Source organism: Pristis pectinata, chromosome 4 (assembly GCF_009764475.1).
Source record: "Pristis pectinata isolate sPriPec2 chromosome 4, sPriPec2.1.pri, whole genome shotgun sequence".
NCBI classification, from domain to species: domain Eukaryota; kingdom Metazoa; phylum Chordata; class Chondrichthyes; order Rhinopristiformes; family Pristidae; genus Pristis; species Pristis pectinata.
This window is the reverse complement of record NC_067408.1, coordinates 35476863-35490133: the sequence shown is the minus strand read 5'-3', so window position 1 is coordinate 35490133 and position 13271 is coordinate 35476863.

Below are 13271 nucleotides of genomic sequence, written 5' to 3'. Positions count from 1 at the left end.
TAGTAATCTCTTGAATTTGACCAATGTACCTGCCTCCACCACCACCCCAGGCAGTGCATTCCATGCCCCAACCACTCTCTGGGTAAAAAACCTTCATCTGATGTCTCCCTTGAACTCACCACCCATTACTTTAAAGCCATGACCTCTTGTATTGAGCATTGGTGCCCTGGGAAAGAGGCACTGGCTCTCCACTCTATCTATTCCTCTTAATATTTTGTACACCTCTCTCATGTCTCCTCTGATCCTCCTCTCCGAAGAGTAAAGCCCTAGCTCCCTTAGTCTCTCCTCATAATGTATACTCTCTAAACCAGGCTGCATCCTGGTAAATCTCCTCTGCACCCTTTCCAACGCTTCCACATCCTTCCTATAATGAGGTGACCAGAACTGGACACAGTACTCTAAGTGTGGTCTAACCAGAGTTTTATTGAACTGCATTGTTACCTTGCAGGTCTTAAACTTGATCCCTCGACTTATGAAAGCTAACATCCCATAAGCTTCCTTAACTACCCTATCCACCTGTGAGGCAACTTTTGGGGATCTGTGGATCTGGACGCCCAGACCCATCTGCTCCTCCACACTACCCAGAATCCTGCCATTAACTTTGCCTTGGAGTTTGTCCTTCCAAAGCGTACCACCTCACACTTCTCTGGATTGAACTCCATCTGCCACTTCTCAGTCCAGCTCTGCATCCTATCAATGTCCTTCTGCAATCTTCGACGATCCTCTACACTATCCACAGCACCACCAACCTTTGTGTCATCTGCAAACTTGCCAACCCACCCTTCTACCCCCTCATCCAAGTCATTAATAAAAATCACGAAAAGCAGAGGTCCCAGAACCGATCCTTGAGGGACACCACTAGTCACAGTTGTCACGAACCAGCAACAAAAGAAACACACTGAGCATGATTTAGTGTTAAAAACTATTTTATTAATCACTACTTATGATAATACGTAAAATAAAAGTAAAAATGTTAGTATGTTAGAATTCAAAAATGTTAAACCTTGAACGTTAACCCCAAAACTAAACTCTTTGTGTGTGTGTGTGGCAAAGTCCAAAACTCCCAGTTCCGGAATGGTTCTTAAAGTTCAGTTCCGCAAGCCATAAGGTGAAACATGAGCAAGGGCTTCTTCAACAACCACCGTTGTCTGAAGATAAGATGTAGATGTAGAAAAACATAGAGAGAGTACATACGAAATCCAAATGTTCCATGATGGAACCCAAACGACACTTCAGTGTTTACTCGGTAGTGACTTCCTCACCCCGAAAAGCATCCGAACCGTGGTCGTCCACACACAAATACCTGTTTCCTTCTACAGGTCAGCAACAAAGTGAACTCCACCGGATTACTTCCAACTTCCATACATGGGTTTCAGTGGCAAACACAGTTATTGTTTCTCATCCATCGATAGAGAAAACAAGCAGGCTGGTGTCTTTCTCCCTTCTCTCTCTCTCTTCTTCTTCTGACTTCTTCAACAACGTCATTACGTCCTTTATCTTCTATTGACGTAAGCACGCCCCACACACATATACACACACACTCTCTATCACTGAGTCCGTAACACCTCCCACCTAAAAAAAATTTTTCCCAAGAAAAATTTAACCGCACATACAGTTAGTAATGTTAATAATTATCATGCTACACAACTACAGACTATCAGATTAGTACAGATACATGTTTCCCATTTAACATCGAGAAAGACAATCAGCAATCACATTATCTTTGCCTTTAATGTGAGTTATCATGAGATCAAACTCTTACAAAATTAAACTCCAGTTTAACAGCCTTCTGTTCTTGTTTTTGACTCGGCTCAGAAACACCAGTGGGTTATGATCTGTATACACAGTCAATGGTTTCTGAGCAGTGCAAACATATACACTGAAATGTTGCAAGGCTAAAACAAGCGACAGTAATTCTTTCTCTATGGTGGAATAATTCTTTTGATGCTCATTAAATTTCTTTGAAAAGTAAGCTACAGGATGGTCAATATCATCAAGGTCACCCTTCTGCAACAACACAGCTCCTGCAGCTTCATCACTGGCATCTACTGCTAATGAAAATGGCTTTTCAAAGTCAGGTGTTTTGAGCACAGGATGGTAGCATAAAATGGCTTTCAGTTTCTCAAATGCTTCTTGACAAGAATCTGTCCAAACAAACTTTACTCCCTTCTTCAGAAGATTAGTTAAGGGAAGAGCAATATCAGCAAAATTTTTACAAAATTTTCGATAATATCCAACCATTCCCAAAAATCTTCTAACAGTCCTCGTACCTGTGGGAATAGGGAACTCAGATATTGCTTGAACTTTTGCCTGAACAGGAGCTTGCTTGCCTTGACCTACAACATAACCAAGATACGTCACAGTAGCATGGCCAAATTCACTTTTAGCCAAGTTAACTGTAAGGTTAGCCTTGGAAAGTCTTTCAAACAACCTTTCTAACGCAGAGATGTGATCTTCCCAAGTATCATTCCCAGTCACTAAGTCGTCAATGTAGGCATCTGTATGTTTTAACCCATGAATCACTGAATTAATCATTCTTTGAAATGTTGCCGGAGCATTTTTCATTCCAAATGGTAAAACATTGTATTCATACAATCCAGAAGGGGTTACAAAGGCTGAAATCTCCCTTCCTCTATCTGTTAATGGAACACACCAGTACCCTTTTAATAGGTCAATCTTTGTAAGAAATTTTTCCTTTCCCACTCTGTCTATGCAATCATCCACCCTAGGAATAGGGTAAGCATCTGACTTTGTTACAGCATTCACTTTCCTGTAATCTGTGCAAAATCTAACAGTTCCATCAGGTTTAGGTACAATAACACAGGGTGAACTCCAATTTGAAGTAGAATGTCTAATAATATCATTTTCCAACATGTATTTTATTTCCTGATCAACAAGTTTACTTTTTTCCACATTCATTCGATATGGGTGTTGTTTGATTGGTTTTGCATCCCCAACATCAACATCATGGGTAATTATCGATGTTCTGTTTGGAACATCTGGGAACAGATTTTTAAATTTTAAAATTAATTCTCTCATCTGTTGTTTTTGTGAAACTTGTAAATGGTCCAACTTCGTTTCAAGGTTCTCCAGGATATTTTGGTTTTTTAGTTCGATGAAACAATATTTGGTCTAAATTGGCCTTCCTCAACTTCAACATCAGGCATTCTAGAAACAACCTTTACATCATCCACCAAGGCCACAACTGAATCCCTCTCATAATAAGGTTTTAGCATGTTTACATGACAGAGTTGTGTTTTCTTGCGTCTATCTGGTGTTTTGATTATATATGTTAGATCAGTCACTCGAGATTCAATAACATAGGGTCCAGAAAAACGAGATTGCAAGGGATTATTTTGGCTAGGGAAAAATACCAACACCTTTTGCCCCACTGCGAATGTCCTAGGCCGAGCACGTCTATCAAAATATGTCTTCATTCTTATCTGGCTTGTTTTCAGATTCTCTCTCGCTAGCTGGCAGACTCTTTCCAACCGAGTTTTAAATTTTTGGACATAGTCCAACAGACTCAAGTGAACTTCCTCATTAACCCATTGCTCTCTTAACAACTCCAAAGGTCCTCTCACCCTATGTCCAAATACAAGCTCAAACGGACTAAATCCTATTGACTCCTGGATCGATTCTCTAACGGCAAACAAAAGTAAATGGATACCTTCGTCCCAATCCTTGGTGTTTTCAAAGCAATAAGTCTTCAGCATATTTTTGAGAGTAGAATGAAATCTCTCCAGAGCTCCTTGAGATTCTGGGTGATATGCAGATGATACAATCTGCTTTGCTCCCAGCTCATAGACTATTTGTTGAAAAATTTTTGACATAGAATTACTACCTTGATCAGATTGGATTTCTTTTGGCAAACCAAACAAGGTAAAAAATTTTACAAGAGCCTTTGACACCATCTTGGCCTTAATATTTCTAAGGGGTATTGCCTCTGGAAATCTAGAAGTGGCACACATGATGGTTAACAAATACTGATTTCCAGTCTTAGACTTTGGTAAGGGGCCAACACAGTCCACAATCACCTTCGAAAAGGGTTCACCAAAAGCAGGAATTGGCTTCAAAGGAGCCACAGGGGGTTTTTGATTTGGTTTACCTACCATCTGACATGTGTGGCAGGTTCGACAAAACATCACCACATCTTTTCTCAAACCAGGCCAATAGAATTGTTTCAAGATCTTCCCTACAGTTTTATTCACACCAAAATGACCACCCAAAGGCATACTATGGGCCAGGTTTAAAATCTCATCCCTATAAATTTTTGGAACAACAACCTGATGAATAACTTCCCATTCCTCAGTAACAGGAACATGAGGAGGTCTCCATTTCCTCATTAACACTCCATTTTTGACATAGTATCCAGTTGGCACTTTTTCAATCTCCTCACATGAGAGAGCTTTTTCTTTCAATTCTGTCAACTCAGGGTCCTTTGTCTATTCCACCATAAAATCCTTCCTCGACAAAGACAAATCTTTAAATTCAGGCTCACTATAAGGATGTTGATCCTCCAGTGAAGACAGAAAAGTCTCAGATAAGGCATCATAATTTTCTTCCTGTTTAGGACTGTCACAAGGAACTACATCAGACTGCACCGGACTGTCTGTCTTGGCTAATTCTCTAGCTCTAGCTCGAGTCACCGCACATGATGGGTAAACATCTGGATCATTCTCAGACTCATCAATCCTTGGTTTGGTTGTTAACTGTACCACAGGATCACTTTCTCCATCTGCAAGGTCATTTCCCAATAACAAAGAAACTCCTTCCACTGGCAAACTAGGTCTTATCCCTATCTCAACTGGTCCTTCTACGAACTTTGACTTTAAAATCACCCTGTGAAAAGGGACAGACATGGTCTCACCTGTAACACCTCGTACTAGATTTACTTCACCAGTGTCACTTTCTTCACCAAAATTTAAAACACTGTCCAGCAAGAGAGATTGACTAGCCCCAGTATCTCTAAGAATTTTCACTGGCACCTGGGGTGACTCATCATTCAGTGAAACAAAACCCTCTGATACATATGAACGGAATTCCTTCCTCACCTCCACCAACTTTTCCGCTTTTCCCTCTTGCAAGGACTGGTCTTTAACAGCATCTCCTAAACCTTTTTGATTTTTAATTGTCTGAAAGCAAGCATTGGGCCCAGCTTCCTTCTTTTTCTTCAAAAGGGCACAATTAGATATCACATGGCCAGGTTTCCTACAGTAATAACAAGTACGCTCAACAGGTTTCTCCAGCCCTGGCTTCTTTTCATCCTTTCCTTTTTGATTACCTCCCAATTTAATCTCCGGTTTACCTGGATTGTCCTTGTAACTCTTTTGAAAGGTTTTAGGTTGTCCCCATTTGGATTTATGGGTTAAAGCATAATCATCTGCCAACCTCGCAGTTTCTTGTAAAGTTTCCACTCCCTTTTCATTTAAATATGTTGTTAATTCAGCTGGAACACATCTTTTAAAGTCTTCCACCAGTATCAATTCTGTCAATTTATCATAATCCCCATCTACATTTTTAGCCAGGCACCATCGTTCAAAACATATTCTCTTTCCATTGGCAAATTCCATATAAGTCTGATCTGCAGATTTCCTCAAGTCTCTGAATTTTTGTCTATAAGCCTCAGGGACCAATTCATAGGCCTTCAAAATAGCTTGTTTTACCTTGGTATAATCAGCTGCATCCTCAGCAGACAAAGCCGAATAAGCTTTTTGAGCTTTACCTTTAATCACACTCCGTACCATAAGAGCCCATCCTTTCCTTGGCCAGTTTGAACTCACAGCAACCTTTTCAAAATGTTGGAAATACTGATCAACCTGATCTTCTTCAAACGGAGGGACTAATTGAACCTCCCTACTGGCTGAAAAACCATCATCAGAATCAGATTCCAAACTCTCTCTTGCTTCATTTGTAACTCATGCTGCCTCTGTTTCTCCTTTTCCTCACTATCCAGCTCCATCCTCTTCAATTCCATCTGCTTCATTGCTAGATCAGCCTCTATCTTCATCTGAGTTATCTTTTGTTCGGCCTCTAATTTCTCTCGTTCGGCCTCTATCTTTAACTGGGTTTGCTCTCGTTCGGCCTCTATCTTTAACTGGGTTTGTTCTCGTTCAGCCTCTAATCTCTTTTCCTCTTGTTCGGCCTCTAATCTCTTTTGTTCTCGTTCAGCCTCTAATTTATTTTGCTCTCGTTCAGCCTCTATCTTTGCCAGCTGCACCTGTGCCTCAGAAATTGCTATTTCACTGCCAGGAAACTGTTTTAACACTTCCTTCTCAAACACCTTCTTTTCCACATAATGGCCAGCTATCAATCTCTGAATATCTGCCTTTCTCATAGACTGCTTTACTTCTGTAAGGTTTAGCCTTGTAGCAATCTTTATCAAATCATCCTTTTTCGCCACCTCCAATCCTTTTTGGGTTGGTGACTCCAAAAATGCCTTAATATCCATTGCTGCTGGTTTCCACACACACAAGCCAATTGAAAAGAATTTATCAGACCTCCCTCAACAATCTTTGGATTGAATCCCCAACGAATCTCGTCAATCTGGGGAACGATCCCAGACAACACTCGTTAATCTTTGGATTGGATCCCGGACGAATCTCGTTAACCTTGGGAACTATCCCGGACGAGCCCCCAATTTTGTCACGAACCAGCAACAAAAGAAACACACTGAGCATGATTTAGTGTTAAAAACTATTTTATTAATCACTACTTATGATAATACGTAAAATAAAAGTAAAAATGTTAGTATGTTAGAATTCAAAAATGTTAAACCTTGAACGTTAACCCCAAAACTAAACTCTTTGTGTGTGTGTGTGGCAAAGTCCAAAACTTCCAGTTCCGGAATGGTTCTTAAAGTTCAGTTCCGCAAGCCATAAGGTGAAACATGAGCAAGGGCTTCTTCAACAACCACCGTTGTCTGAAGATAAGATGTAGATGTAGAAAAACATAGAGAGAGTACATACGAAATCCAAATGTTCCATGATGGAACCCAAACGACACTTCAGTGTTTACTCGGTAGTGACTTCCTCACCCCGAAAAGCATCCGAACCGTGGTCGTCCACACACAAATACCTGTTTCCTTCTACAGGTCAGCAACAAAGTGAACTCCACCGGATTACTTCCAACTTCCATACATGGGTTTCAGTGGCAAACACAGTTATTGTTTCTCATCCATCGATAGAGAAAACAAGCAGGCTGGTGTCTCTCTCCCTTCTCTCTCTCTCTTCTTCTGACTTCTTCAACAACGTCATTACGTCCTTTATCTTCTATTGACGTAAGCACGCCCCACACACATATACACACACACTCTCTATCTTAAAGGGACTTTCACTGAGTCCGTAACACAGTATATATGTTGATACTGTTTGTATTTTGTTAAATATATTGTAATATGCTTAGTTAAACTTTATTTGTAATATCTATCCTTCCTTTGCAATAGTTGTACATTAACAGGAAGTTTTCCGAACAAATACAATATCAGGTAACTGGGCAGAGAACCTAGAGATTAAGATGCATGCAACAGAATTGTGCCACACTGCATTTAACTTTTGTTGTGTCATTAACCTGTTAAAGCTGAGAAAGATGTGACATGTGAAAATGTGGGAAATGCTCTGTAATTATGGTGAATGTGTAATTGTAAAGAATGGAAAATTTATTTGATAGATACATTCAATTCAGATATCCATGGCCTTTCATCTTGGGTTATCAATAAAACAACTAACTCCGTGCTTTGTGGGGTTAATATGGTCATAGTTAACTAACTTGAATTTCATTTATTAGAAACATAATGGGAAACTTTCCAGTAATATTTCTTATTGTAATAATTTCAACTAACTAAATTTAATGCTGGTATAATGTCTTTTCCGTTCAGAGTCATATTACAATGCAAATAAAACAATGTTAATCATAAATTAGATATGGTTTCAGCCATAATGTATTGTGAAGTGTATGAAGGAAATAATACATTGGTTTAAAGACATCAATATATTTATACCTGGTAAGATGTGATGAATTAAAATATATACAATTAGACATGAACATAAGTAAAAGGTATACATACCATTATTGACCAAGTAAGAGCAAACTGGGATTTGCAATAAATTTGTATATACACTGATGGAAGAGTTCAGATGAGAAAAGAAACAAAACTATACTAATTGCTTTTGTCATGGTGCTGAAACAAAATGCTTGATTGATCCATTATTATTATTGGGTTATTTTGAACATGTACTGTTCATTGTTTTGTTTTTAACATTGTATATCAGCTTGTTAATAGACTAGAATAATTATTTTATTTACAGATAGGACAAAGTATTCAAAACTTCTGATTTTTGGTTCATGCAAAATATTTTGGAGTTCATATCAATTATTACACAGGTCAATTATGAACTAAAGAATTTATTCTATAAATAGAATAACACATTTTACAACATTTTACATTTCAAGTACAATGCAGCATTTTGAACTGTCCATTTTCTGATAAGATGCAATTATCCAGCTTTAATATGCAGTAAGGTATAGAAAACATTAATGATTAAGATGCCTGCCAGATAAGATTTTTTAAAAAACTATGTTGGAGATGAAGTGAGCATTATTGCATATATACTTAGGATCTAACCCCTTTATAAACACTGGATGAGTAATGTGACATGATGGGAAAAGCTTTTTATCTAAAGAAGTTGCAATTAAATATAGATCTCTTCTTTAATCTGATTGCAGAAAAGTAAATTTTATTTTACATTAATACTAAAACAAGTTTAAATGTGATGTCAAGATCCAGTGTTAGATCAGGAAAAAACAGAGTGAGATTTCTGCAACAAGGAGTGTAAATCTACTGCAATGCCAGGGCTTATTGTCACAGAGTGCACACTTTTAATGGTTGGATTCTTCCTACCCTGCTTTGTAAATATTTATCTTTTCAAACTGTTGAAAAGGAGCTCTACGTGCATGTATATGTATTCATTTATAGAACTTTCTTCTTGGCAGGATAATTAGAGTATCAGCTAGAGAGAAAACAAAGAATGAGAACTGGAATCTGACAGGCTGGATCCTGAGCTATAGCTTTAGGTCTGCAATTTACTTTTTTATGGATGGAAGCCTTTAAAAGGAAAAATTATTTGATGTGGGGATAGAAGACTCTCCTTTGTAGCATATATTAATGCTTGATGTTGTAGTTGTATTCCACTTCTGAAAACTTGGGTTTTAGTGACTTCATGGAGTGGAGTAAAACATGCATCTGCTACAGTACTCCATTTTAACCACAAGCGTTAGAGGACAATTTTCTGCCCCTGGCATTCCACAACCCATTTTGAATAAGCTAATGACAAACTGAAAGATACTTCATTGTCTTAGTAAATTTGGTGCCAAACATATTCAACCAATGAAGGGCAGCAATCAACATAGTCTACGATAGTTGAACAAATAGCCAAACAAATGGAACTTAAGTCATAAGAGGTAAATCTTGAATGTTCCAGTGGTCTGGTAGAATTATAGTAAGAAACAGCATGAAAGGACATTCTGCCCAATGTGACAGGTTGGATACACACCTTGAGTACTGAACCAATAACGAGGCATGCAAGCTCTGAAAGCAGTACAGCGGAAGACTATTAGATTAACCGCCTTTATTATGAAGGGCAGGAGAAATCTGTTTTTTTCCAACTTTAAAAATAGGTGATGTTGCAGAAGGATGCAGAGTAGAGATGTTGAATGATTAAAAAAAAAGCTATTCCTAATATTCCTTTAGATTACACTGTGGAAAATTGAATTTGGGAATGTATCAGTATGGAACAAATTAATTTTAGAACCAGTATCAGTAAATTATTCAGGCAGGAATAAATATATTTCCAAATAGAGCAGTGGAGGAAAAGAAAACCTTGAGTTGATTAAGATACAGTAGGACACTCCAGTGTGTAGAGCATTAAGTTCTCTTTGGATTCGTGAACTAGGTTTATAATGATCTTGAAGAAAATTGAACCTTTACTTAGTTTACGCTAAAGCAAATGTTTAGACAATGCCATCAAGACCCGGTGGACAAATATTACTTTATAATGTTTTTTTCAAGTCAGGAGATAAAGAAATTTCCCTCTTAGTTTGCTTCCTATATACTGCACGTATTGTAGATGCTGTGGCTCAGATCATGATACATGTTACTGTGATGTAACTTTTAATAAAACACTAATAAAGAAGTAAAATGTATAATTAGTAGAGCACTTAGTTATTTTTCTGTTAATACTTCTGGAATTATGAATGCATTTTGTTTAACACCTAACCAATATCATATTTTCATATCCAATGATGATCTGTGGCTTTTGTTTTGATTGACATTTAGAGAATGAAAGTGAAAACAATTAGAATCTGAACCTAATTTCACATCAAATGAAAGGAATTGTGTTGTTAATTGCAAAGTACTAAGGTGTTAAAACAGAAATGTCCTCCATTTTCATTTTTTAGGTAGTTCTGATGAAAACTTAGTAGATATTCAGCAATAAAATATTCTTTTTCCATTTCTATTCACGTTTAATTTTTTTTAGTTTCAATATCTCTTCAGTTTATATATTTGGCTTTTAAGCAAATAGAACTCTCAAGGTATGTAAATGCTAAACTTGCTAATGTTTAATCTTGCATTATTTATTAAAATGGCACTATGTAGTGGTATCGTGCATGTTAATGTGCAGAGAACTTTTGTTAGATTGGGGTGCCATTAGATCAGCAGGGATATTTTACAGACTAGTGTGATGAGAATATTTGTAAAATGGTTGCTCTCAATACTTTTAACCACTGTATCTTCCACTGAGATCAAACATTACCAGGAAAAGATCTATTGCAAGTAGTTTGGTTAGGAAATATGTTACAAAATGGCAAATATATGCACACTAACTACCTGATGCTAGGATACTAATATAAGAAAATGTGGCAAAAATTCAGCTTTGAAGCAGTCCATGTGTGATCTTCTCTGTGTAACAGCAATATATATCAAAAATGGAGCACAGAATGCTCATGTGTCAAAATAGTCATCCCATCCATGTAACAGAGGTGGATTGCTCTACAGCTTTACATAATATGCAAAAAACAATTCTTTTGCTAAACAAATACTGTTCATTTGCAATAACTTCATCTGCATATTACATGGGATTCAATATTGTTTAGCATGCTGTTTATGTGGTCAAACATATCTTGAAACAATAATTAATTTGGAAAAAAATTGCACTTTCACAAGAGAATTCTGAAGAGCAGTACAGAGTAGTAACCTGCAATGCATATTCTCATATTTGCAGGGATATTAATATAGTTTACCAAAAACTGGAACAGAATGAGGCAAAGTCAGAATATCCCCAAACATTATTAATCTTTACCTTCATGAAGACTTTTATTGAATTTTGTAGACAAAGAAAAATTCATTAGATTAGGGCTGATCGATTTTTAACTGATTCTTGGAGTACTTTTCAAAATGTCTAAAATAAAAAACCATTGAAGTGTAATATACATGTTACACCTTGAATAAGCTGATAACCATGAACCTTATTTTGTTTCTAAAATAAAGCATAAGTATTGCTATGGTAACAATGGAGCACAGGATAATTCCTTATGCTAGTCAGAACCTTTTGCTGAATGACTGACTCTTGACACGTTATCTGAACATAATTACAATGCTTGTGGTTACAATAAGCAAGGCCACAAGTGAAAGTAATCATGGAAATCACTGAGGTATTTTATCTAAATGACTTGTAGCTGTTATTTTATAAAGAACAAAATCATTTTTTGAGAATGCCTGAGGAAAATGAAATTGTTGGAGAATAATCCTTGCTTAATCTTGCTCTACTTTTATTCATTTGGTGCTACATCACTGATTCCAGGCTTACTCAAAATATAAAAGAAAGGTTAAGTGCAATTTCTTCTGACAACATAATTAGAATTTAGTTTAGCAGTAACTAAGTGAATAAATTAACACAATTTCCTGTAAGTTTTGTATAGTTTTGTTTATGTCCTTATTTAAATGAAACCAAAAATTATTGCTCCAAATAAAGAAAAATATCCTTTGATAAAGTGGCCTATAAAATTACACTAAATTTAAATCAGTAGTCACTATGACAAGGGACATATGCACGAGAACACGTACATTCTCCTTTTATTATAGTTTACAATTTATTAAAAGTAACAATGTTATATTTCTCTTTAAGGAGCAAATAACAACCTGTTGAAATGATGCAGGGTCTCAACCCAAAACATCAACCATCCCTCTTCCTCCATGGATGCTGCCTGGCCCATTGAGTTGCTATGCAGTTTGACTTTTGCTCCAAATTCCAGCATCTATAGTCTCTTGTGTCTCCACCTTTCTCTATAAGGATATATGGGCATCTTATTGAACCAGTGAGTGAAGGGATTTAAGCCATTTTATGCTTGTTTGCATCTGTTTTGTCAATATGGGGTTTAGACTTCTCTTATGTTGGACAAAAAAAACTCTTTCCATTGGTCTAGTTCTTTATTCATGAAGATACAATATGGTTATGTAATGTTGACTTCTTAGAAGTCAATAAACACCTTGAGAGACTTAATTAATCGGCAATTAGATCAGGTGTTAAAATTAGAGAAACAAAGGACTGCAGATGCTGGAATCAAGATAAAAAACACTATGATGCTGGAGGAACTCAGCAGGTCAGGCAGCATCCGTGGAGAAAAGCAGGCGGTCAATGTTTGGGTCAGGGCCCTTCTTCAGGACTGAAAATAGGAAAAGGGGAAGCCCAATATATAGAGGGAAAAGCAGAGCAGTGATAGGGGGGCAAAAGAGGGGAGGTGGGGTGGGCATAAGGTAGTGATAGGTAGATGCAGGTAAGAAATAGTGATAGGTGCGGGGGAGGAGGGGAGAGCAGATCCCCTGAGGGATGGGTCGAAGGTAAGGAAAGAAAGGAAAAAAAGGTAGAAAAAAGAGAGATAGTCTAGGAAAGGGAAGAAGAGAAGAAAGTGGGAGAATTCAATGTGCATGCCATTGGGCTGCAAGGTTCCAAGATGGAAAATGAGGTTCTGTTCCTCCAGTTTGCTCTTGGAATTCTCCCGGCAGTGGAGGAGGCTGAGGACTGACTTATCTGTGATGGAGTGGGAGGGGAAGTTGAAGTGACTGGCAACGGGGAGATGCAGATCGCTGTTACGGACGGAGCCAAGGTGCTCTGCAAAACGGTCACTTAGTCTGCGTTTGGTCTCACCAATGTAGAGGAGGGAAGAAAACAATGACTTTTAACCCAACTTCATTTTACCTTCAAGGCAATACAGTT